We start from the raw sequence: 26875 nt of genomic DNA, 5'->3' as shown, positions 1-26875 counted from the left end.
GGGAAAGGAGCAGAAGGATTTGACAAAACTAGATCAATTCACTACCTTAACACAACAACTGCCATGTGAGTTGCATTTAACTCACACTAGTTTTGAGCTCTGGGCCTCCTGAAGTATATGTAACTCATACATCTCTTTACCTTGGGACCCACGTGAACTATTTTTCAAGTTGCATATAACTCATGCACAGAAAACAATAAAAAATAAATTTTTCATTAAGTTAGAAAGGATTGTTTTTTTTTCAAAGTTATTATTCTATTTTGGTAATAAAATACCTTGGCCCCGAGGAAATTTTTTTTTTCCTAGTGTGGCAGTCAGTGTGTTAAATGAACGATGGAGGCAAATTGCTGAAATTCAGCCATATGAGCAAATCACAATTTTCAAAAGAGTAAGCAATTCATAGTCATTTTAGGTAGATAGTATAACATAATTCACATTTAGCTAGCTATTGCTCAACCAAGTGGGTGGAGTATGGAAATAGAGAACACAGGCAGACGCTACTCTGAAATCTGGAGATCATATATCTGATATTTGGAACCAATGTTCATTCAACGGACTTGTCAAAGCTTCAGAATGAGTTTCAAAGGCAGAACTTTTGTCCCTAGTAGAGACAACCTTAAGTCTTACGAGACTTGAATGATTCTAGGCATATTACACTATTTGAGTACTTATTTCATTTTATTGTAGTGGCATGGATAGGTCTTATTTATGATGTCATATATTATTTATTTTTGACTCTCCAATTCCCAGCATATCTCTTTTGGAGTAGGCATCTGATTTCTATATGTTGAAGGGAGACTGAAGGAATGTTTGGAAAAACCCACCAAGAAGGCTCTCATTCTGGGTAAACATGGGTAGGTATAAATGAAATTCATATAACTGAAGGATAGTGAGCAATTACTAAAAGTCTACAATGAAATCCAGGCAATTAGTTTTAGAGCAATACATCTGGGTGAGAATGACAGAAAAGCCAATTTCGTGCAGAACAATACAGGTCAGCCTAACTTAAGCTTATTTCAGGATTGGTAGTTAGAAGTTGAGATTCATTTTATCTAATTCCAGATAAATATGACTAGGAAATAAATGAGCATTTATCATAGGAGATCAGCGGTATCTGTCATGCAGGAAGCTAAAGAAGTCAGCAAATGTGCAACTAAGATATCTATAAGGGACTGATGCATATACATCTACTTCAAAATCAATTCATTTGCTGAGATGCGTCACATTGTTTCAGCAATTTCTGCAGTGATAACTGACCAATCAACCTCAAATCTCAGTGATCTAAAACAAATTTCACATACCAGTGTCCTCAAACAATCAAAGTTTATTTCTTGCTCATGCTACACATCCATAATGGGTCAGCAAAGGCCTCTGGGTCTATGGTTGTCCCTAAGGAATCCAGGCTGACTGAGAAGCCACTATCTCAAATGTTACCAGTTTCTTTGACAGAGGGAAGGGAGCCTACAGGATCTTACACAAACAGCTACATTCTCTGGGACCCGTGGTCTGGAGCAGCCCTCGCTCCTTTCCCCTCTCCCCTATTCCACGGTTTTTCCCGGGCCTCTGTCAGCAGGCAGGACCTCCAAGAAGACCCCAAAGGCAATCACAGCAACAACAAAAATAAATAAATGGGACCTGATCAAATTAAAAAGCTTCTGCACAGCCAAGGAAACTATCATTAGAGCAAACAGACAACCTACAGAATGGGACTAAATATTCGCATGCTACACATCCAATAAAGACCTGATAACTAGAATCTATATAGAACTCAGGAAAATCAGCAAGAAAAAAATCAAACAACCCCATTAAAAAGTGAGCAAAGGACATGAACAGAAACTTTTCAAAAGAACATAGACTAATGCCCAACAAACATGAAAAAATGCTCAATATCTCTAATCATCAGGGAAATGCAAATCAAAATCACAATGAGATATCACTTAACTCCAGTGAGAATGTCCTTTATCAAAAAGTTCTAAAACAATAAACGTTGGCTTGGATGCAGAGAGATAGAAACACTCTTACACTGATGGTGGGACTGCAAACTAGTACAACCTCTGTGGAAAGTAATATAAAGATACCACAAAGAGCTAAAAAATAGAACTACCATTTGATCCAGCAACCCCATTACTGGGCATCTACCCAAAGGGAAAAAAGACATTCTATAAAAAAGACATCTACACTTGAATGTTTATAGCAGCACAATTCACAATTGCAAAGATGTGGACACAACCCAAGTGTCCATCAGTACATGAGTGGATTAATAAAATGTGGTATATGTATACCAGGGAGTACTACTCAGCCACAAAAACAATGGTGATCTAGCACCTTTTTTATTATCCTGGTCAGAGCTGGAGCCCATTCTACTAAATGAAGTATTACAAGAATGAAAAAACAAGCACCACATGTATTCACCATCAAATTGGTATTAACTGATCAACACTTATGTGCAAAGATAACAGTAACATTCATCGGATGTTGGGCAGGTGGGGGGTGGAGGAGGGGATGGGTGTATACACACCGAATGTGTGCGGTGCGCACAATCTGTGGGATAGACACGCTTGAAGCTTTGACTTGGGTGAGGCAAAGGCACTATATGTAACCTAAACATCTGTACCCCTGTAATATGCTGAAATAAAAAACAAAAGAAACAACAACAAGAACCCACAAACAACTACAATCTCTGCCCAAAAGTGATTTGTGTCACTTCTCATAATTTTTTGTACAGAAGTGGACACATGGCTCCACTCAACCACTGGCGACTAGACAGTGTGATTCAAACATGTGCATAGGAGGAGAGCGCGGGTTATGTGATGAGCAGCAGTAATAAATGCAAAAGAAGCATATTGTTGTGAAAGCTTAATCTATTACATAGGATTGTGTTCAATTCTGTTTTTTGTCACTGTTTGCCTTTTTAAGTTCAAATAATTTCTGTATAATAGCAACAAACAACAGAAATAGGCATTAAAGCAGCGAGACTTCAAGAAAAGTAATATAGACATCATTATTGGGTCCCTTACCACATTTTGTTCCCGACGGTTCTAGTGCCATTCTTGGGTTCAAAAACTGGAACATCTGCTTTGGGCCATATGCTTTGGGAAGATCTCCTATACAGGGAAGTCTAAAATGAACAAATAAAAATCAGTAGTAATAATTTCTCACTTCTCTAAACTCTTTACTTCTCTTTCAGAATTTATCACTTTGTAACTTGAGAGTTTACTAATTTTTACCTGTGATATTTTCTCTATACTTCTAATACTTTTCATTTATAACTTATCTCACATTAGAATTTTACATAGTTATTAATTTATATATTATTTAATACATGCAATATTTATATTATATATTATACACACACAGATGCAAGACCTTGAATTCTACATCCTTTTCCATCCTTTTTCATTGTTATGCGTTTTTTTCTAGAAAGTAGCTATGATACTTTGTGCAAAATTACTTCTCTATCTGGCTGAAGATATAGATTATTTTCACTTTTTACATTACATTTCCTTACATATTATGTTTCTGAATTCAAGACTACATTTTTCACATTCTCAATGTCCTTTTACATTCTGCTCTTGAAAATTGTAATGGAAAATATGTTACTGTATGTAGCTTCTACTGAAACTGAAAGAACAATTATTTTTTCTCCTATAAAAATTTAGAAGTTTAAATAAAATGGTGAAGACAACTAATCTGAACAGTGACATATTAGACTCTAAAAGACAACATAAATTTTAATAACTTTGAAATAGCCAATATTATATTACAAACATTTTATAAGACCAACTCCCATACCATATTTGTTGTTATGTATTTGCTTACTTCTTTAAATCCAACTATAAACATTGCAGATTTCCATCATAATTCTCTTCATCGGTATATATTTTAATCATTGTGGGAAAATACATAACTCTAGAATTGTGTGAAATTCTCATATGCAATAGCACCATTGGCCAATAGATGTCCTAAGAGCTCTCTTAAACACAAGAACTCGAGAAACGAAAATTGTCTATTTGAACATCAACAAATTCTTATGCTCTATTTTCATAGTTCAATTAGGAAATAGCACCCTATTTTTAGGTTCCAAAGACTCTTAAGATTACCAAACTCCAAATTACTTCCCCAAACACTGTCTATTAAAATGACAGAAGAAAGAAAAGGAAACTTTTACAGAATTGATTTTAAAAACTACAATGATGGTAGGAATATATCTGATCTGTGTAAATTGATTATTTCTAATTTCATAAATGTAACCAATACTATTAATTGTTACTGTGATACATAAATATAACTCAAGGGTTAATTTGATCATAGAAGCAGATCAGATTGAGTTGTAATGTATTTCTTGAATTAACTGATACATTAAGATTTTCCTTACTTTACTATAATTTGCATCTTTATCTCTAATATAGCTATTAACAGGGTGTACACAGAGGGCTATTAATGGATGTTATTTTAATAATAGCTATCTGATTTTAGATTTTTTTAACATTGAATTTCATTAGAAAATAGAGTGCTCAAATATATTTGTTATATAAATCTAGCAAAATAGAATTATGTTCTTATCTTGCCATCTTTACTTTATAAAAAATTACTGTCAGATGGTTTTCTCTACTAAGCCAAGGACAAAATGATATACTGCTAGGTTTATGTCCACATCTAACATCCTCCTAATGAGGCCATCTCAAATTGTGAAGATACATGGCCCTATGAAAACAATTTTTAATTCTTATTTAATTACACTTACCATAAAATATTTCATTAATTCATCATTTTAATTCATGCTCTCTTTTATAGAGCAACATATCTGGAAACTATCCACATGAGAATTCTGTGCATGGACATATTGATAGATGCCAGCACTTATTGAAAGCTTATTCACATTATTTACAGACTAGTGTGGAAAAAGCAAATGTTCTTCAAGCCAAAACAGGGAGGCAATATTTAGCTCTAGGGGAAAACTTACAGTGGTATCACTTGGAAGCCAGGGGGAGTATGTCTATGAAGAAGATTAAATGAGAAAGATGAAAGTATTAATACGTAAAAACTAGATAACACAAATCCAAGTCTGCTAAATCTGCCTATTAATGTTCCTTCCCATCCTATGATTATATAAAAAGCAGGTTTTATTTTTGCCTTCAATTTAGAAGATAAAACTTATAAAGTTAAGAATCTATGTTTATCATAGACAAAAATATTAGATTTATATGTCTTTGCACTTTCAGCACCCATGGTACAAACCTTTGACTGTAGTCTACAGTTGTCCTTTGAATGGCCAGTCACTGTGTTTGATTCTCAATTCACTTTGACCTCAAATTATTGATGGTAAGGGACAAACCATTCCTTAAAGCTCAACCTAGATTTCTCTATTAAATGTTTTAAGTTTTAGCTTTCCAGTCAGCAGTATTTCTTGAAATATGTTCTATCTTTTCTCTAATTCATATTACCTCAATAAAGGTTGACATCAACTGATTTTTTAAGCCTGTAACTTTTATTTATACTATACATTTGTCCAAGTTTTTGTGAAATTTGAAAATACTATTTACTCAATGAGAATCAAAGTTCATTTGCACATTGATCCAAGAATGTAAGTAGCAGAATAAAAAGTTACATTCAATTTTTAGCATAGTATTTCTGAGAAAGACCTTTAATCCTTTATGAAATGTGCCTTTTGATGGTGGAATCATGATTACAGATAATAAAAATTGTCTTTCTTAGTGTATCTTTCTGTGTGTTAATGTAAATACTGCACAAAAAGACTTTGCAGAGTACTCTTGATTAAATTTTACCATGGCTTATCTAAAACTACCACAATGTCTGCACTATAATAAATAGTAGAGATGATTTTTAAAAAAATCATCTCAATTTTCAACATTGATTGAGAGTTTTAAAAGTTAAAAAATATAGTTTCATAAAAATTATGTAGTTCATTTTAAATACCACTTAGATCAAAGATGTGTATGTGCATAATGAAATAGTGTTCTTCAATTTGTAGTTGTATATATTAGGACAAAGTTCTTCATTCTTATATCCTAAGTTTTATGTCTATACTTTAAAGAAAACATATTTTAAAATACTTTTAAGCACATCTTACTTTCAAATACACACATACACACACATACAAATACATTTAAGATTATAATTCTGGGTTAATGAATAAACATAGATATAAATGTGTTGTATCAACATTCCATTCAATAACATAATACTGTATTTAAATATCCTATGTAGCACAACAGATATACAACCAACAAACATTTCAAACAGACCATTAAAATAAAATAAAACAGGTAGAGAGCAGAAAAGGGCCAAAGGGAACAAGAGATGGAAAGGTGGAAAGGAAGGCAGTAGCAGAAGTCAGGAAGAAAAACAAAAGAGAAAACAAGGAAAGGAAAACATATTTTCAAAGGTCAAATATACAAATAATGTTATATATATTATATATTCAGCATTTGGAATCACTATAAAAAGGTTAAAAAGCAAGAGCATAAATTAAATGTTAGCCATTCTTTCCTCATAAATACTAATCATTAAACGCAGCATCTACTCTTTAAACACATTATATAATATATGTTAACAGGAGAAACCACAATCATGTGGGGGTTCCCACGGCAGGGGAGTTAGAATCTCTAATATATTCAAATTCATGTTTATGTTGCAATATTTTCACTTTCTTTAATTAAAGAAAGCTTGGTTATTTGTGGCTATCAGCTTTTTCCTAGCCCTGCTTTATTTTGACCCCCGAATAGTAAAAGTGCTGGGTAAATAGTAAAATTATCCAGCAAAAGGTAGCATATTTTTGCTTTTCAAAATAATTATCTTCTTAATTCACAGCAAATCTTCTCATAATTGATTCAAAAAGAAACATTAACAAATATTAAGCACTTATTATCTTTAGAGTATTTATAATTCTAATGTACCACAAATACATTAAAATAATTATAATTTGAAAAGGAGCTTGTAAAATTTGATGACACTACAGAAGCCCAGAAAGTATACAGAATAACAAGACATCAGTACAATGAACTTCATAATTTCTGTGTATAACATTTCAATATGTTCATGTAAATTACCCAAATTAAAATCTGTAAGTAGATGTTGGTCATACAACTTTAAAGATATTTTCCTTGAATATATTTATTTAATTATTTAGTCATCTTGCCAATGACAATTTGTAACTACCATCTAATCGCTTTTCCCTGACTTTAAATTTTATTGTTGCTTTACAATTATTTTAAATATCCTGCAGAGTAGTTATATGTGTGACCACATGTGAGAATATTATAATATTGTTTGTATAATAAGTGGCTTCTTTAACAGTCCCGTTCTGCCTTCTCTTAGTTTCAGCCTTGGTAGGTGAAATTTATGTTTTAACCTCTCTTAGCTCATAATTGATCCTAGTCGTGCTTCTCTCCACATCTCCCAACTTAAATACCCTAAGATAACTTTGTCATAGTCTTAGTAACCACATGCCAATTTAACCCACTTAAGGGGAAAGTTCTTAAAGTTTCAAATTCTGATGTAGAATTTTTAAGTTCTTGAATTCTTATATAGAATCATAGAATGACAGATATGTAAGAAACTTTAAAGATAATTTAGTACAATCTACTTACTTTACAAATGATGAATGTGATGAAAAAGTTTAAAAACTTGCCCTCAGTTCACTGCCATTTGGAACAGAGCTAAACCCAGAATTCCCCGGGAGGCTTTTCTCAATGCTCTTCTGCATGTGTTCATCTTTGTTCATACTTGCCAAAATGGATAGCTCCATTTCCTTTTCTTTTCTTTCTTTTCTTTCTCTCTCCCTCTCTCTCTATCTCAGAGACAATGAGAAAATGATCTGGTTTCCCTTTTCATATTTGAAAGGTAGTTTTGTTTTTCTATTGCAGCCCCTAAGCCTTTTTGAATAATATTATAACTGCTTTAATTGAATTCATAGCCCCCAAACAGTATGATCACTGCAGTGAACTGAAAAATAGTGTCCATCAAACAAACAACAGAGGTTTTTGATAGAATTTTATAAGAACTATATATATCTACAGTGAACTATTAAGCCTTCTCTGACATTTTGGCATGTTGGCACGAAGCAGACCAAAGTGTGCCATGTGATATTTCCCAAAGAACCATATCATGTCTGCCCCAGCCAGACTAAGTACAGGTAATTCAGTTGGCTTCATTGTAATTATAATTGTACAATGCCCACCTGCCCTCACATATCATGTTTCATGCCCTACTGTGGTGTCTAAAACCATTATTAGAATCACTTTGGAATTGAAGCACTCTTAATAGGGGAGTATGTGTGTGTGTGTGTGTATGTGTATAACGAGTAGTGCAAAAAATCTTGCAATTTTTATATTAACATAAAAGCGGAAGTAGAGAAAAATAAAACATTGTAGATTACCCAGAATGCAAGAATTATGGTCTAGGTGTGTTGGAGGGATAATGCCCCAAAATTGCATATTTAGGAAAGAAACTGACAAATTCTAAAATAAAGCTGCAAAGAAATGTTTAGTGTGGGTGCAAAGCAGAAAAAATGGATGTTTCCCCAAAAGCAAAAATACCATATTTTTTCACAATTTTCTCTAGTTTAAGGAACTGCAAAGAAGGAATTTTAGTATATGTACCCACAAGGTAAATATGCTTCCTTACATAACTTCTTAAATATTTCAGAAAGTTAAATTTATTAATTATTTTTCTTGATAGGAAATAAACAAGTATATTTATTTGATTAGAGTCTCTGAAAATGCTCGTGAGTGATCCAGTGCTAAATTATGTTAGACTTCTGGAATATGATGACATATATCAGTAAGTATGAATTCTGATGAAAAATAATGTGTTAAATACTGTGAAATTTTTGGAATAAATAACTTTCTATGAAATATGTTGTATCCAACTTAAGAAAATTTAGCCTTAGTTTTATGTGGCCATTTCTTTGTACAAGTAAGTCAGATGGCAGTAAGTGGGACACGTGGAGAGTATGTGAATAATGCCCCTTCTGGATGCTTGATTGTTTCAGTTCACCAAAAGTGTTTGTTTACTACTTTAAGCAGTCTGTGGAATTTGGCGTGGCAAGTCCTCTTTTTTTTTTTTTTTTTTTTTTTTTGCCGTCAAGGCCCTCAGAGTTTCACTGGGACAAGAAACATCACATACACTGAGACAATTACTAAAGGCTATGAAAATGCTTCCAGCATACCCCATCTTTCATAGAACAATTGATATATTGGACATAATAAATATTGCATAACCTTCAGAATTTTGGCAGTGGAAATTGAAGCTGAGAACTTTCACTTTTTACATTATGAAATGATTTTTTTTTTTTAACCCCTGGAATCTCCAACTCCACATAGTTTGAAGATAGATTTAAATCATGAGCATGAATAGGGAAGGTTCTGTGGGTTATATAGGAACGTATATGAAGTCTGATATATGCTATGCAGCACTCAAACAAAAATGTTTTAAAAAAATTTTGTGTACAAACGATGATTGGCGTTGCATGCTTTCACATTTTCTCCCAGTGCTCAAGCAGTTTTTTTTTTTTTTTTTTTTCTTTTTCCTCCAGACAAGTTTCTGCAGCATCGACTCCCTCCAGCAGCTCCGTGAACCAAGCGAAGGGAGCAGGAACACCAAATGCATGGGTTTTCCGATAACCAAAAGACAGGGAGAAGGAGCAAAGTTTGGTCAGGAAGATCAAAAGGGTTAGGGATATTTTTAAGAATGGTTGCATGGATTTATTCTATTTTCCGTCACCTCCCCACTCGCCTCCCCACCCGCTGCTCTCCGTGCTCCACTGCCCCCTCTCTCCGCCCCGTCTTCCTGCCGAGCTGCGCCAGCAGCGATCTTCAGAGTGCACGGAAACTGCAGTCCCGGCGAGGCAGAGGCTCCAGCACCGCCAAAGCAGTTAGTTTCCACTGGACCGGTTGCCGATGGATCTTTAAGTCCAGTGATGCCCATGCTGATCTTAAGCCTGGATTTTGCCGCCTTGATTGCCACAGCTGACCCTAGCAGAAGCCCAGTCAAGGGGGCGGCCCCTCACCTCTCAGCGACTTGATATGCAAAACAGTTACGTCAGATGGTGGGGGCGGGGCACCCCCGGTTGAGTGGCAGCCGCTCTCGCCTAAGGAGGAGGCGCGAGAATCAGCCTGGTTCAGTGACTGAGACAAACTGGAGGTGAGCGGAGCTGGTGCTGTCCACGGTGCTGCCGGTGCTGAACCTGAGAGGCAAACGGACCGGGTGCTCTAGTACCTGGAGGCAACGCCCTCTTGCATCCTCTGTGCCCTGTGGGACCCGCTTCACCAGCAGGACCCATCTCAACTTGACAAAGGAGTGTGTTATCGGACGTGGGAGAGAGTCCGCTGTTTGCCACCTGGGCTCCCATTCAGGCGTGACTTTGGAGATTTCTGTAGTTCTAGACCAAACTATTTTTATTTTTTCCCCATCTAAGACGATCTTTTTAGTGTCTTTTTTTTTTTTTTAATTGTGGTTTATATATCCACACCATTTAGGAATCTTTCTGGGGGACTTTTTTGACTGTTAAAATAAGGTAAGAAAAAATAATATTGTTATAAATGATTACAAGTGGGGGAGAAATGCAGACTTTTATACAAAAATTTAGAAACAAGTTATGCTTATTTTTATAATTGGAAATTGGACTTTTGGCAATGATTGCAGAAATATTTTAATAATAATTATTATTATTACAAGAACATCTGTTGGTGATTATGCACTGAATTCTAGAGGGGAAGTTGAGAGCTTTATTTTTTGTGAAGTTAATGTCATCGTGTTACATCTTGCTTAATAAATATAAATATTTTAGAGGAATACCTCCAGCATGGCTCAAAGAAAAGGAACCATTCAACACAAGTCCCCAAATACGTTAGCAACTGACATTAAATAAATCAACCAACAAGTTGTTTAAAACAAATATAATCTTAAAAATATTTGAAATCCTAATCTCTGGTTAATCAATATTACTTTCCATATCTAAAGCATGGGCTGCAAAGTGCAGAGCTCGCCTAGCGTTTTTTGGAGGGGAGAAGATAGAGGTAGAAACATTTATTTATACCATGCTGGGTTCATTTAGATGTGTTGTTATGCAGTAGATCCAAATAAAACTTGTGAAACTCAGTCTCTGAGAATCCACACCCCAAGGTCATGTGTATTTCCAAGTTGGGGGCTGTTTGTTCCGCTATTGACTAGTAAATGTCATCCCCTCACCACCCCCTTGGGTTAGAGGTGGATGTAAATGGGAAGCTCTGATTTAATAATACAGTATTAGCTTGTATTATAGTCGCTACTGCTGTTGGTAATTGAATGGAACTGGGAAGCGTGGGCTGAGAAAATGTCTCGCTATTTCAGCAATGTTTAACCTCTTGCATGCTTAACACAGAGCTTTTCTGTACTTAGAAGATTTTCTTTTGAAGCTATGTTCCCTTTGTCAATTGGCAGTGTGTTCTGAGTGTGTATGAAGAAAGAATTCAGTGTGGAAAAACCAGTGAACAGTACGTCTCATAGTGAGCAATTATTAAATGATAGAAGTTATCTGGTACTCCTTGTATTTCTTATTACTATTCATGACTTTATTTGACAGACATGATGGTTTGCCTGATAAATAGAATTGTGATCTTTCATTTTTGTCATTCAGTGACATTAGATTAAATACATACAATGGCTGGAAAAGTGGGGCGGGGGGTGTTCCCTTTACATTACAGGGAGAGAGTTTAGGTTGCAACTAGATGTCCTATATTAATAGGAATGAGTAACATATAAAACTGTTTCATACTTAATAATTATTGTTGAACTGACTAGGGCTGTTTTTCAGCAAGTAAAGAGTATATATTAAGCTAGGTTTAAATATTTGTGTATTTTAAAATACCATAAAAATTTCTACTCTAGTTGCATTGGATGAAGTTTAGCCTAAGAGTTTATGCTTTAAAATAATTCCTCTGGGTAGAAATTTTTCATTTTATATGATTCCCAGCCCTACGTGTGAGTGATTGTCACAAGAAATGGATATTATTGCAAACACTAGAGGTCAAATGTAAATCTCCTTAAGTTGATCATATGTTTTACCCTAAACAGATGTTCTTTGTAGAATTCATGGCAGTCATGTGATCTTATGTTAACTATTCACACAAATTTTTAAAGTCTGAACAGGTAGAAAGGCAGAAAAGAATTTATAAAACACTGAGCCAGGAAGTTTATACCAAACAATCTCTTTTAAATGTATATAAAATCATTCTTTACTATTACATACATAGTAAATTTTTTTAAACTAATTACATTGGTTATAAATAATCAGACTGTGGAATTTAAAACAGAATTATGGCTTATTTTAATTTTAATTGTATTTGGGTTTTTTTGTTTATCTGGAAACGTTAATGTATATCTTAACTTTATAACTTACTGGAAAGGCAGTAACATATATAAACATTATATTCACTCAAATGTATTTGAGTGTCTCATTGACTTTTGTTTGCACAAAGTTTTCCAATAGGCATATCCTTGTTGGAGTATAAACAATTATTTTGAGGTACCAATATCTGGAATTCTTTCAAATGAAATTTAATGTTCTCACAATGAGATAATTAAACATGAAGATCAAACTATGTTCCTGGCAATAATAGTACTAAAGATCAAGTCAAAGAGATTGCATATTGCAAACTTAAAATATCAGAAGTATTTTTTGTGACTTTTCTACACATTTAGCTTTTATATCTTAGTTCTGAAGTAAGGAAAAATTAGGTTCCCATCAAACGCCCAATTTTAACACACAAGAAACACTATTTGGATAGAGAATAAGATTTCCACTGTAAACTAATAAAATTGCCAACTTTGAAGACACTTATGAAAGATATTCAAATGTGATGGCCCTTTATTAATTCTTTATTCCACAAAGAAATGACCATATATTGGAGTTATAACTTATTTGTATAAAATGCACAGGGATATTCAGTAGCAAAGCATTGAATAGCTTGTTAAGACATTAATTCATTTCATTAAAGAGACACTGCAAATATATGAAGTGCTATTGACTACAAGATGATGAACTTTGACAAAGTATATAGAAAATTGTTAAAATAATTTAATTATTTGTCACATGATACAGTCAAATTGTTTCTCAATTTTAGGCAACTCGGTCAAACCAAAAATTAAATAAAAAATAAAACTTTTAGATAATTTTTCCTTACAAATAAGATAAATTCCCACATATATTTTGTGAAATTTAAGATAAGGGTGAATCAGTTTGGGTTTTCTGTTATCAAGGCTATATATTACTTTCTTTTTTTCTTTTCTATTTAGTAACATGGGCAATAGAAAAATACAAGTAATAATGAACCTGAAATATTCTAAAAAGTTTGGAAAAAATTTTAAAAATGACTTTTAAAGTTTCATATAAGAGGTTATATGACTAATAATTTATTGAGAATTTTCTCTAAACAGTGGTCCTTTTTAATAATCTTTAAGGCTCATTTATCTATGAAACCCAAAGGCCTTGAATGAAATATTCTTATTAATCATTTATATTTGCCCCAAATTGCCAAACTAACTCTCGTATTTTTTGTTATTTAATATATTATAAAGCTCAAAAGACCCTTGTGAACTAATAGGCTAGAAAAAATACTTCCTGTTGTTAGCATCATTGTAACAGCCAGGTGACCAATTATACTTTACCAAACAGACTTAATCACCTTCTGCTTCAACACCTCCAAAGTCTTCTGGGTATAGTTTACTTTAGGTGAGCTGTAGGATCCCTTGTGGAAATATTCTAATTTTCCAGTTAAATTGGTAACCTCACAACAAAGCAATTGGTCCCTTTGTGTTTTAAATCACCTTGGTATTGAGGAATTAATATTATTATAATGGATGAGATTGTGTTTTGATAAACTCAGGATTCCAATGGGTTTTCCAAAAGACAAAGAATTAAATAATAGTGTAAGTGCTTGACACAAGGAGAGAGAGAGAGAGAGAGAGAGAGAGAATATGTGTGTGTGTGTGTATACACATATAGTAGATTCTACTCTGCAATAAACATGCAATGGAGATGATCTAGAACATGCAAGTTCAAAGACATGCTACCTAATATGAAAATACTTTACATCATAAGTTGTAATACAATATATAATTTTTAGTGGCAAATATGTCTTTTAATTATTGTTATTTTTTATTTAGGCTAAGATACTTGAACACATACCAGATTTTGAGGGGGCACAAAAATGCCATTTAGAAGCTCTTACACTGATTGGCAAGGAAAGAGACAATTGGAAATTAAAATTTGCCAGGAATAAGAAACAAAATGGATGTGGGCATAATGAAGAGTTTACAGCACTACATTAATTATGAGAAAATATGATGAGTTCTAACAAAGGATTTGAAAGTTACTGCCTATAAAAGAGACACATCAGTTAACTTCCTACATATCTTTGACTAATAAGCCATGAATTTCTAAGGAACAGAGCCTCAATACCCCCCACACATAAAATACTTTTCTTCCTTGCAGATTAGTGTTTTCATGCATACATGTGGTGAAATGAGAGAAGAGGAACAGCTTAACTCTGAGCCTTTTTGCTTTAAAATAAAGTAATTAATATTAATTTAATGTGGTTTTGGTATCAAATTATGTAAATCTCTAAAGCAGAGTGGTTGCTTAGTTAATTCATTTGCATGTCAATACAAAGAATATTATTTTAACTTATAACTAGTTCATAGCACTTCTAGCAATTCTGAAGCATGATGCAAAAGATTTGAAAAAACTTTTCATTGAGTTTTATTTAAATGTATTTATTGTAATAGAGAAACTTACTTTAGTGATTTGTTTTTCTATGAAAGTAACACCAAGGTAGCAATTAAAACATTCATACAGTAGCAATTAAAACATATACACCTGAACTATGTTCCCCAAAGATGATGATGAAATGGAAATAATTTTCCTTTTTTAGTTGGACCACTTCCACAAAACACATTAGATAGTGTTATAATGACCAGTGAGGCCTTATTTTTTTTTTAATTCTTGAAACCCTAAGAGTAAAAGTTCCTTACTTATATGAAGAAACAAATGCCTACAAGCCCTCTGTGGTTATGTGCCCTTTCTCTAAAAACCCAAGAAATTTCTGTGATCCTAATATCAATCAGACTCTGAACTACCTCATTTAGGATTAAGGAGATAGGCCCTTCATATTTCTAAAGAAAAATAGCCAGTGAGCTACTACTAGTAAAAACATTCCTGCTGCATAATGGAGTGCCTATTGATGTTTGGCCATTTGGTCTTTGAGCCTGGATTTGCTTGATGGTTTGGGAAGAGGAAGAAGACAGAAATAGGTACCATTCAAAGTATTAATAGGAAAAAAATATATGTATACACACACATAGCCATATTAGGTCATCTTATCCATATTAGGGCATTTATCATTTACATAGCTGTGTAAAGGTTGATATTATTCATTGTAATATTCATTTTCCATATGAGAAAGCAGAAACTCACATTAAACCTCTCCACTACTTTCTCCTGTGGTCATACAACTAGGAGTAGGTGGATTAGAGAATCAAACTGAGTTTGCCAGCTACACTGCACATGTCTAGTACCTCTGTTTAGGTGAAATATTCAACTGAGTGTGTCTCTCTTTCAAAACTAGGCTTTTTTTTTCTTCTGTGATACTGTCTTTACTAAATGTAAATGCCTCTTATTTTTCCCCTAAGACTTTTCCTCAATTATTAAGTTATACTTAAATTATTTTATAGCATATAATTTTTAATATACATACTTTAGAAAGTATGGTACCAAAAATCTTAAAGGGTTTTCTCTCTGTATATAATGCTATGAAAATGCTACCTTAGTCTATCTCACAAACTATTCAAAATATTAGCAACAGCCAGGGTTTTCCTTGTTATCATAAACAAAACAGAATAAGGATGAATGGAATAGACTAATGTTTCCTAAGAGTTCCAGTCTTTTTTCCCCTAAAAACTCCTACTGGACACCAAATTCAAATACAAATATGTGGTGATCTTCAACCCGCTTTGAACATTCAGCACCTGTGTGACCAACTGCTACCCGGATTTAAACCTTCAGACTAGTTAGCTACAATATTTTGAGTAGTCTGTGAGATTAAATAAAATAATCAAAATAAAATTACTGGATTTGAAGCACAATACCAAAATAGGTGGACTCTTGAATCCTTAGGAATCGTAAATACTTTACTGTTTCTAATTCTATTTGAGGTAAAGGAAAATATTGACTACTAGCCGTTGCTCTCTGGTTTCATATGGCATTCAGGCTGACTGAGGAGAAGAGATGACTGTTGTTTGTGGTAATTACAACACAGCTCCCAGGTGGGCCACAGACTTGCATCAGATTCCCTACTGAATGCCCATTAGACAAGTTTTTGGTTGTCTGTATTAAATTGATCCCAAAGGAGACAGAAAAGTTAGATTTGAGAAATTACATAAGGGGTATGATATACGTTATTTGGGTTATGGATACCCTAAAAACCCTGACTTCACCACTACCCAATTTGTGCATATAACAAAATTACACTTGTTCCCCATAAATTTATGCAAATAAATAAATAAAAGACAAAAAAAAAGAGAAAAGTTCGATTTTGTGGAAAGTTTAACTTTAAAGTGGAAAGATTATGGGGTCTTTTATTTAATATTTTACATATTGGTTATTAATACTCAGTGTTTCACCTTTGAAATGAAACCTGGTGTATAAAAGTTTTTAATCTTGAAATTTTTGCAACATTGTGTATACCAAACTTTTGATTCACTGTTCCTCATTCTTTGTGGAGTCAGTTATCATTTCTTCATAGATATTTTCCAAATCTGTAGCTCTGACCAAGATTTGAAGTCCCTTAATATATTTACAAAGGTCTGTAAGACATTTTTAACTCTGATTTCATGGTGACAGCACAAACTCCATGAACTCATGGTCTCATCCCTAACATAGCCCCCCATTCTGTTTTATCTGCTTGTCAGTTAATGTCACATTCTTTTTCCATTCATCTTGGTCTGAAACTTCATAGATATTTTAAACTTATATTTTTCTTTCTTTACTAATATGCAGAATCTTCAAGTTTTTGTACTCTTTAATTTGTAATGTAGCTTTATCATATTCTCTACTCTCTATTTTTTCTTGTCACTTTTACCTTGATCCAGACTATCCAGTCTCAACCAGGATTATTTTGACGTTCTTTACATTGGCGTCCCTTATTCTCGTTTCTTCCTCCTGTAGTAATCATTAGTGGTAATAGTAGCCACTAGTTGCTAAAAATTTTCATGATTCATTATAAGCCATGGATGGTGTTATTTATAAAAATGCTTTCATTTTATATGCACAATATCTTCTAATGTAGATATAGAACAACCAAGGCTTAAAATGTTGCTCACAGTATGGAACTTAGACCAAGTTTTGTCTGAAGCCAGAATCATTATCCTCTGATGATACAGAGTTCATACCTCCTCTAGATTTCTCTTGATTAAAGTCAACTTTCAAATGTCATTGTGTTCAGAAATCATCAATGGATTTCTAATTTTCACTACATTAAGTTGACCTTGTCTTTCTGCTTTTAAGATCCTAATAATTGCTTTTATACCCTGTAAATAGTCAATTTGATGTTCAGTTGTCTCATATGTATGCAATGCACATATGTAAAACAAAGTCAAAATATAAAACATGGTTCCTTACCTCCATATGATCACGATGTCCCGTCTGGGCTATTGTACTTTCAAGAATCCCAGCTTAGATCCCACTTCTCTGTATCCAGTTGAGTTTTCTTACAATATAAGAGCAGATTGTCCTCATATGTGCTTTTCAGAGTCTCTATAAGTTTTGTTGCAGTAAATGTCATGTTAGTGTCACCCTGGGTTTCACCAAAATGTCCAGTTTTTAAAAACGTACATATTTGTTTTTTACTGTTAGGTAAAAATGGCAACAAACTTAGCAGCTTAAACATTTATTATCTCATAGTTTCCAGGAGCCATGAATCTGGGTACAGCTTAGCAGGATCCTCTGCTCAGGATTTTACAATCAAGGTTTCAGCCAGGACTAGGTTCTTACTTGAGGATCAGGGCTCTCCTCCAAGATCACTTGGTTGTTGGCAGGATTTATCTTTTCACAGCTAAGAATTCATGGAGACTTGTTTCTTCAAAGCCAGCAGTAACATTTATCCGACTTCTTCAGTTTCTGACATCTAGACCTACATTTAAGGGCTAACTCATCCAGTCAGGCCCAGCTAGAATAACTTCTCTTTTGATATACACAAAGTTGACTGATTGAAACTTTAATTACATCTTTTAAATTCCTTCCTCTCTGCCATATATTGTGATATAACCACAAGACAATACCTTTGTTGTGTTCTATTGGTCAAAAGCAAGTTAAAGGTCCTGTGTACACACAAGATGAGGTGAATATACAAGGGTTATACAAGACTATATGTCATTAGGATTCATATAGAATTCTGCCTACCATACCTATTTAATGTTTTACTTGTACTTTAGTCTTTCTTAATAGCTGTAATGCTATTGAGCTCTTCTTTCTCAGCCCAGAATTTATGACCTGAATTGTGTGGTGGACAGTCTGGAGTTGCTTTTGGATTTTTTAATGTGTCTTAGGCTGTTCTTCCTAATTAATTCTTTTATAAGGTGAGGCCTAGGAACTCCTGTGTGTAAAAACTGCACATTTTAAAATTACTTCATATATATTATTATTTGATTCTCATTGGAGTTTATTCTTTTTTATGTTTGTTTTATTATGTAGTGTTTTGTACATGTAAGATTATGATAGATTTGTATAGTATTTTGTACATATAGCACTATAATAGAATTTATGCTGGTAGATTTCGCTAGTGTTTTCAGATTTTAGATTTTGATAATCTGCAGTGTTTTCCAATTCTTGTCTCTGGTCTCTGACTAATTGAAAACCTCACAAAAGGTGTTGTGTTAGTACTTTATTTTAGGCAACATGGAATCCTTCCACACAAATCAGAAATTTGTATTATGTTTTGTAGATAATATAGAAATTATACATGACATTTTACATTTGCTATTTAGGAAAAGTATAAGGTATCTATTTTATATTTACTTTGAAAGAAAAATTTCACATTTTAAAAGAATGTCATCATCAAAAGAATGTCACACATATGCTATGAATAATTTTTTCTTCTTTATTTAGTCTAAAGATTGGCAAATAATTGGATGTTACTTTTACTAACATTAATTATACAGAAAAATGTCATTACACTTACATATTTCATAGTTTATATACAGTTAAGGCAATCTCATCTTGACAAAAGCTAAATAAGATAATTAACCAGTGTAGAAATTCAATTTGAATTTTGATATACTTTTCATAAAATAATTAAAATTACATTTATTATAAGACGAATGAATTAATACCATTAACATATTAAGTATCTACTATGTTTCAGGTGCCCTTTTGGGTGCTGGGGTTGAGCAGGAATGAGAAAGACAGAGTACCTGCTCTGCCCTTTCTGTGGAAAGCTAGACAATAAGCAAACTAATAAGACAAAGTATCATTTCTGGCATTGGTCACCGCTAAGGTGAAAAGTAAAACAGGTGAACTATTACAAAGGGGTGAGTGCTACCTAAGTTAGAGGTTATCTTAGGTGCCAACTTTGTGCTATTCTTAGATACTTATCAGGTAGTTTCTGACTAAAGTTAACATAACTTATGTTATTCTAAAATATGTTATTCTAAAAAGCGTTAACGATTTTATTTGTAATTATAACCAAGAGAAAATGATCTGAGTAAACTCCAGGGACTTAAGGAAAGAGCTGATCATCCAGTAGGAAATCAATACAGTTAGGTTAGAAGAATGTTGAATTCTGAGCATCTACTCACAAAAATGAATATTATGATTATCATACCTCCATTTGATGTGATATCTTAAAATCCTCTCGAGTGAACTTTATTTTGTAAAATCCTGTTCATTCTTAAATGTCAAATCGTTGGCAAAAACCAGAAGGCTCACATTCTTTTTATTTGTGATTTTCTTCTTAATAAAAATTAGCTTCCTTCTTTGGCACTATATTTAAAATATGTTACGTTATTTTTTTCTTTCAACTTTTAAATACACATTCTTGGACTTTTTAAAGTTAATTGCTGAGAATAAGTTTGTATTCTTTGTGCCTTGTGCAGTTTATTAGTTTGGAACTTCACATTCTTTCAGAAAAAAACTCAACTATTCTAAAATTTATATACTTAAGGCAATGATTGAGTGAGCTAGTATTTATATCAAATGATTTATTATCCCAAGCACTATGACTTTATTAGAGAAACAGAAATGCTTAGAATGCTTTTTGGGTTTGTGCACATGCTTGAGAAAATACAATGTTTATCAGTTATTATTTAATTGTGTTCTTTTTCCAAAAAATGTGACATCATGGGAATATGTAAGAAAAAAGAAAATAATGATAATAAAACCACATCTATACTTTTAGAAAATAAAGACAACAATTAAATGTAAATATGTCAGTCCTTTGGCAGAGTGTCAAAAATTAGTGCCTTTACCGAAAAAGTAAGACTTGAAAGAACTTGCACAAATTGTGTCAAAGATTTTTTTGAATTATTTTCTTGGTGAGTTTTCTCATAAGCTATAATTAATTGAACAACAACCAAAAAAAAAAAAAACTGCAGAGAGAAAATTTTACAGAATACTTTGCAATTTAAATCTATATATTTATAATTCATGACAACAATAATTTCAAAAAAATCCTCTCTGCAACTTTTTGTGTCTTTTGGCAAGTTTCCTATTTCCCTGCATTTCCTGAGGCCTGAGGAAGGTGAAAGATTTTCATCGAGTATGTTTCTCTGTCTGTGCACAAATAGTGTAACTTAACTGATAATGTCTGGAGAAGGACTGTGCCCAGCTGTGAAAACTGCTCTCAATGCTGACACTCCACTGGACATCTAGTTAATTATATATGTTTTGTTGAACATGTTGGTGAAGTTAAAGACTGTCTAAAAATCAGTAGAGGGAGCTCAAGAAGGCAGTAAGGATATTTGATGCTGGCCTTCTAATGCCACAATGTTTTTCCTCCAAAGTAGTCCTCGGGTAGGGAGAAAAAGTTATTTTAAATGCAAAATAACCTTTGTGACATTATGAAAGTCAGAATTACTTAAGTAGTTGAAGAAGATACACTGTTTCTCTCTAAATGTCTACATCCCATTTGTTATTGACTGTAAATGAATTTTACTTATAAATTGTTAGAACATTATGGAAACCCCACTATGTGATACCCAAGATCTTACTGCCCCAGTTTTTAGATCTTAGCACTGAGTTCTTGATCCAGAAAATAGAAGATGACAAAAAGATTCTGAGGACACCAGAGACTTCTACAAATCATCATCAAGCTTAAATTGAATCTGTGATAGTCGTAAGAATACGCCAGGGCATATCAAATTTTGCTGTTTGGCTTAACTATACTGGACTTAAACATAGATTTTTGCTATACCCCAGCACCTTCCGAACTTTTAAAATTTTCACAAATATAAAGCCCAGCAATTCTCAGAAACTGTTACACAGGCTGTTTTCAGTTAGCAACTTCATGCCAACAGACACGTCCCATATTTATTTATGTATTTAATTTATATATATATATATATTTTTTTTTTGAGACAGAGTCTCACTGTATCTCCGAGGCCAGAGTGCAGTAGCATCATTGTAGTTCACCGCAAGCTCAGACTCCTGAGTTCCAGTAATCCTTTTGCCTCAGCTTCCTAAGTACCTGGGACTACAGGCGAGTGCCAGCACGACTGGCTAATTTCTTCTATTTTTAATACAGACGGGGTCTTGCTCTTGCTCAGGCTGGTCTTGACTTTCTGGGCTCAAGGGATCCTCCTGCCTGGGCCTCCCAGAGTGCTGGGATTAAAGGCATGAGCCACCACGTCTGGCCCCATATTTATATATTTTATAAATGAGAAAGTAGCAACTATCTCTGGGTATTTTTGATTGGGATGTTGCCCATGAGTTTTCAAAGTCCTGCTGAAAACATAAAACTTGCTAATTTAAAACACTTTTCCAATTAAAATGTTTTTTGTTGTTTTTGTCAGAGAGTATTAAATATACTCTAATTGTTCAGTTGAAACCTTACAGTGCTATAAGAATGAGCTATTAAATAGCAACATTCTTGAAAAGGAAGAAAAATTTTACTTCTAAGAACTTCTTAACATAGTTTCATTGTAATAGTATTATTCACTCCTGATTTAGTATTAAATTAATAGATTCCCTTCTTGAATAATGGCATTTTTGTAATTAATTGACTTTTTATGTGACATTTAAATTTAATAGCACATGTGATTTGTTGAAATTACATTAAGGTCAGATTTTAGTAAAATTTATATATTACTTGCTATTATTTGGCATGCTGTTTTTTTATATGAAGGCCTAGTGATCTACAAACTTTCGAAATGTATATTTAAATCAATTATACTTTTATTGTTATTATGACATTTCCTTAGAAGTTGAAGTACTTGGTTAAATCACACGATGACTTTTAAGTGATACAAACAGCTATTGTCATATTATTTGTATAGTGATTATTTATATCAGTATATTCAGACTAGTAATATTTGAAATATTATGTGATCATAGTGTTATGTATTAATTTAATGACAAAAATGCACTTTATGGGTTTTTATTTACATTTGCTTTTTTAAAATATATATATATTTATTTCAGAATATTATAAGGGTACAAACGTTTAGGTTACATATATTGCCTTTGCACTGACCAAGTCAGAGCTACAAGCATGCCCATCCACCAGGCAGTGCTCACCGCACGCATTAGGTGTGAATACACTCAACCCCTCTTCCCCCCTCCCACCTGCCCGACACCCAAAGAATGATATTATACTTCCATATGTGCACATAAGTGTTGATGAATTAGTACCAATCTGTTATGCTTGTTTTCCCATTCTTGTGATGCTTCACTTAGTAGAATGGGTGCCAGCTCCATCCAGAATAATACAAGAGGTGCTAGTTTACCATTGTTTCTTGTGACTGAGTAGTGCTCCATGGTATACATTATACCACACTTCATTGATCCACTCATGTGTTGATGGGCACTTGGGTTGTTTCTACATCTTTGCAATTGTGAATTGTGTTACCATAAACATTCAAATGCAGATGTCTTTGTTATGGAATGTCTTTTTTTCCTTGGGTAAATACCCAGTAGTGGGATTGCTGGATCAAATGGTAGTTTTACTTTTAGTTCTTTGAGGTATCTCCATATTACTTTCCATAGAAGTTGTACTAGTTTGCAGTCCCACCAGCAGTGTATGAGTGTTCCTATCTCTCTGCATCCGTGCCAATATTTGTTGTTTTGGGACTTTTTGATAAAAGGCATTCTCACTGGAATTAAGTGATATCTCATTGTGGTTTTGATCTGCATTTCCTTGATGATTAGAGATGTTGAGCATTTTTTCATATGTTTCTTGGCCATAAGTCTATTGGCTTTTGAAAATTTTCTGTTCATGTCTTTTGCCCACTTTTTAATGGGGTTGTTTGATTTTTTTCTTACTGATTTTCCTGAGTTTTACATAGATTCTAGTGATTAGCCCTTTGTTGGATATATAGTATTCAAATATTTTCTCCCACTCCGTAGGTTGTCTATCTATTCATTCTCATGAAACCAACATCACCCTAATACCAAAGCCAGGAAAGGATACAACAAAAAGAAAACTACAGACCAATAATCCTTATGAATATAGATGCAAAAATTCTCAATAAAATTCTAGCAAATCAAATTCAGCTGCTCATCAAAAAAATAATTCACCATGAGGAAGTGGGCTTTGTCCCTGAGATGAAAGGATGGTCAACATATGCAAATCTATAAATGTAATTCACGACATAAATAGAAAGAAAAACAAAGACCATATGATCTTCTCAATAGATGCAGAAAAATCACTCGACAAAATTCAGCACCCCCTTATGATAAGAATGCTTAACACAATAGGCATAGATGGGACCTCAAGATGATAAAAACCATATATGACAAACCCACAGCCAACGTCATACTGAATGAGGAAAAATTGAAAGCATTCTCTCTTAGAACTAGAACCAGACAAGGTTGCCCTCTATCACCACTTCTCTTCAACATAGTGCTGGAAGTCGTAGAAAGAGCAATCAGACAAGAGAAAGAAAGCAAGGACATCCAAATAAGGACAGAAGAGGTCAAACTCTTGCTCTTTGCTGGTGATATGATCTTATCTCTAGAAAACTTAAAAGATTCTGCCAAGAGACTTCTGGAATTGATAAATAAGTTCAACACAGTCGCAGGTTACAAAATCAATGTACACAAATCAGTAGCATTCACATACATTTGCTTTTTAGTGAATTTGATGCTTTAATATTTTTCATACAAGCAATTCTTCTGTTGTAACATATCCCTGTATGTTTTCTGAACACTAATCCAAGAGAATCTTAACTTGATCTTATAGCATCAATGAAAATAGACTTTGTAAAATAATAATGATTGTTTATTGAGCAATTATTGTGTCTCAAGCACATTTCTACATACAAGTTATTTCATTATAAGTTTAGAAGAGCTAATAAGGTAGAACCAAGGCTGAGACCAAGGTTTCTGGGAGGGTAAAGGCCACACTGTTACAGGAAGCACACATGGGCCTCTCCAGCTCAAAAGATCCCAACATTCTCTGGCCATATATTAATAACCCTATAACTTTAGTGTCATATTTTCCAAGCAAGTTTATTTTTTTCCATGTCTAAAGTCTTCATTAAAAATACATTGGGCCTAATGTGTTTTTGAAGAAAGCACTTGGACTTCTCAAGTATATGAGTATTTCTTCAAAATAACTTATCTCTTGAATGCTTAAGATTCTAAACAAAATATATTATTCTGATGTAATCCTGATTTTCCAATATTCTTTAAAAAGTTCTAAATTGCAATCAAAACCAAAAGAACCTGTCCCTAATTAGAGGGATACTAAAACTAATTTTATTAACATAGTTATATATCTTTGGTTTTCATTCATTTTTATCACTAAATGGTGGAATATTGGAACTTCTATTTCTGTCATGCTCCAAATATTTTATCTTAGAAATAGATGTCAAACTGAGCATAATATTGAAATTGGTTAACAAAATAAGTAAAATCATAATGTAGCATTTTTATCAAGAACAAAAATATTTTTAAAAATCATCTTTTATATATGTATGTATGTTCATGTAGATGTACATGTATAGGCACATTGACTCTATATTGACTTTTAAGTGGGAAGAATCATTATTATATAATTCAATAATTAGATATCTAATATTAAGCCATTTTATTTTAATTGTGATTAAAGCCAACCATGTATGAGTCTCATTTTAATTACTCCATACTCCCAGATTTGTTAACAATCCTGAAAAGACACATTCAGACACTTCATTTTGGGGGTATTTTCAGAATAACTTTTGAAACTAGAACTCCATTCATGACTGTGATCATATAGTGAATGACACATACAAAAGATTTTGGCTCTGGCTTTGTAGTATTTTTTCTCAAATATGCTTGAGTAGAGAGTAGAGTAACATCAAACATTTTTTTTATTTGTTTGTTTGCCTGTTTGTTTTATGTATATTCTTTTCAGGCTGCCTGTTAGATGTGGTACTTTTCAAGAATTTACCCTTTGAAATCATAGTGGTATTTAAAAATCATTCCTAATTATATAATCTGCATTCATTTTTAAAGTGGTTTAACAGATCTCTCCTTATTGAAATGCAGGTTAAAAATGCTAAATTCAGATATTTTGTGCTATATTATCAAATATTATTACCTGTTTAAGATAAACATAATTATCTCTTTTGAGGTATGAAACTACACAGATGATAATTTATTATTAACAGTGAATACTATAAATTTAATCATGTTTACCCTTAAATATGTAACATTCTATTTTTATAATGTATATTTTAAGTGTATATATATAAAATCTCTTAAAATTTTGAATCATTTGGAATTTTCATACTTATTAATATGTAGATAAGTACATGAAAAATAGAGCATTCTGTTGATATATCCACTAGATATATCTGTTGAAGATCCTCTAGAATGATGTATATATTAGATATAATGATTAAAAATGCAATAAAGCTCCAAATTCAAGACATAAAATGAATTTAGGGCGACACAATAATTATTACAGAAAAAGGACAAAGAGTGCATTTTATCTCAGTTTATTTTGAATTGTGTTTGATCAATTTTTTCAAATGACAGAATAGTTGAGGTATTCTGAAGGAAGATTTGGTCAACCAGCATGGAATAGTCTAATTTGTTCACCAACACACCTAACATGGGAAAGTTATGATAGCTTCAATGTTAAAGTATTTAACTATTAGTTTTAGATGTCAAGTTTCCCTAAGTATTGACTAGTAATCTTACAGAATTTAGGTAACTCAGATTGTGACTTAGGCAGCAAGATTGTGACTTGAGTCAGTTGGGTAGGTATAAATGTCTTTCATTTATCTAAGTAGTCTATATACTTCACATATTAATTTTATAGATACAAATGAATAAAAAATAGGCAAATTAATGAAACAATACCACCAATGAAAAAGTTTCTAGGAAGCTTCTTCAAAGAAAGGAGAGTAAATTGATCTCAAGTTAAACTGTAACTTACATAGTATACAAACATCTGAATTTAATTTGAATTTATCACGCTATTTTGTATTTTCTTAAATCTTACAGCCCTGACTATTATACACGCTTAGAAAAACTGAGCATAAAAGAATAATTGTGGATTTAATATCCAATTTTTGTCTGTTGTGAAAACAGCTTCGTGTGAAATGTTTCTTGATGTTGGATTTGATTGGCGTTATTTAAAAAGCAATATTTCTATGTTAAATAAGGAAATGTGAAGTA

The 26875-nt window shown here is 33.0% G+C and overlaps 1 protein-coding gene across 3 annotated transcripts in view; it reads left to right on the top strand.

The window, feature by feature from the left end:
* Nucleotides 1-10143: 10143 nt before the first annotated feature.
* Nucleotides 10144-26875, top strand: part of FSTL5 (follistatin like 5) — a 642677-nt gene continuing 625945 nt past the window's right edge. For all 3 annotated transcript variants that reach the window (XM_069493244.1, XM_069493243.1, XM_069493242.1), the window contains exon 1: nucleotides 10144-10537. The gene's annotated coding sequence lies outside the window, so the exon portion shown is untranslated. The remainder of the gene's footprint in view (nucleotides 10538-26875) is intronic.

Source organism: Eulemur rufifrons, chromosome 18, assembly GCF_041146395.1.
Source record: "Eulemur rufifrons isolate Redbay chromosome 18, OSU_ERuf_1, whole genome shotgun sequence".
In the NCBI taxonomy this organism is placed as follows: domain Eukaryota; kingdom Metazoa; phylum Chordata; class Mammalia; order Primates; family Lemuridae; genus Eulemur; species Eulemur rufifrons.
The sequence above is the reverse complement of the archived record's forward strand: the minus strand, read 5'-3'. Positions and strand labels throughout refer to the sequence as shown.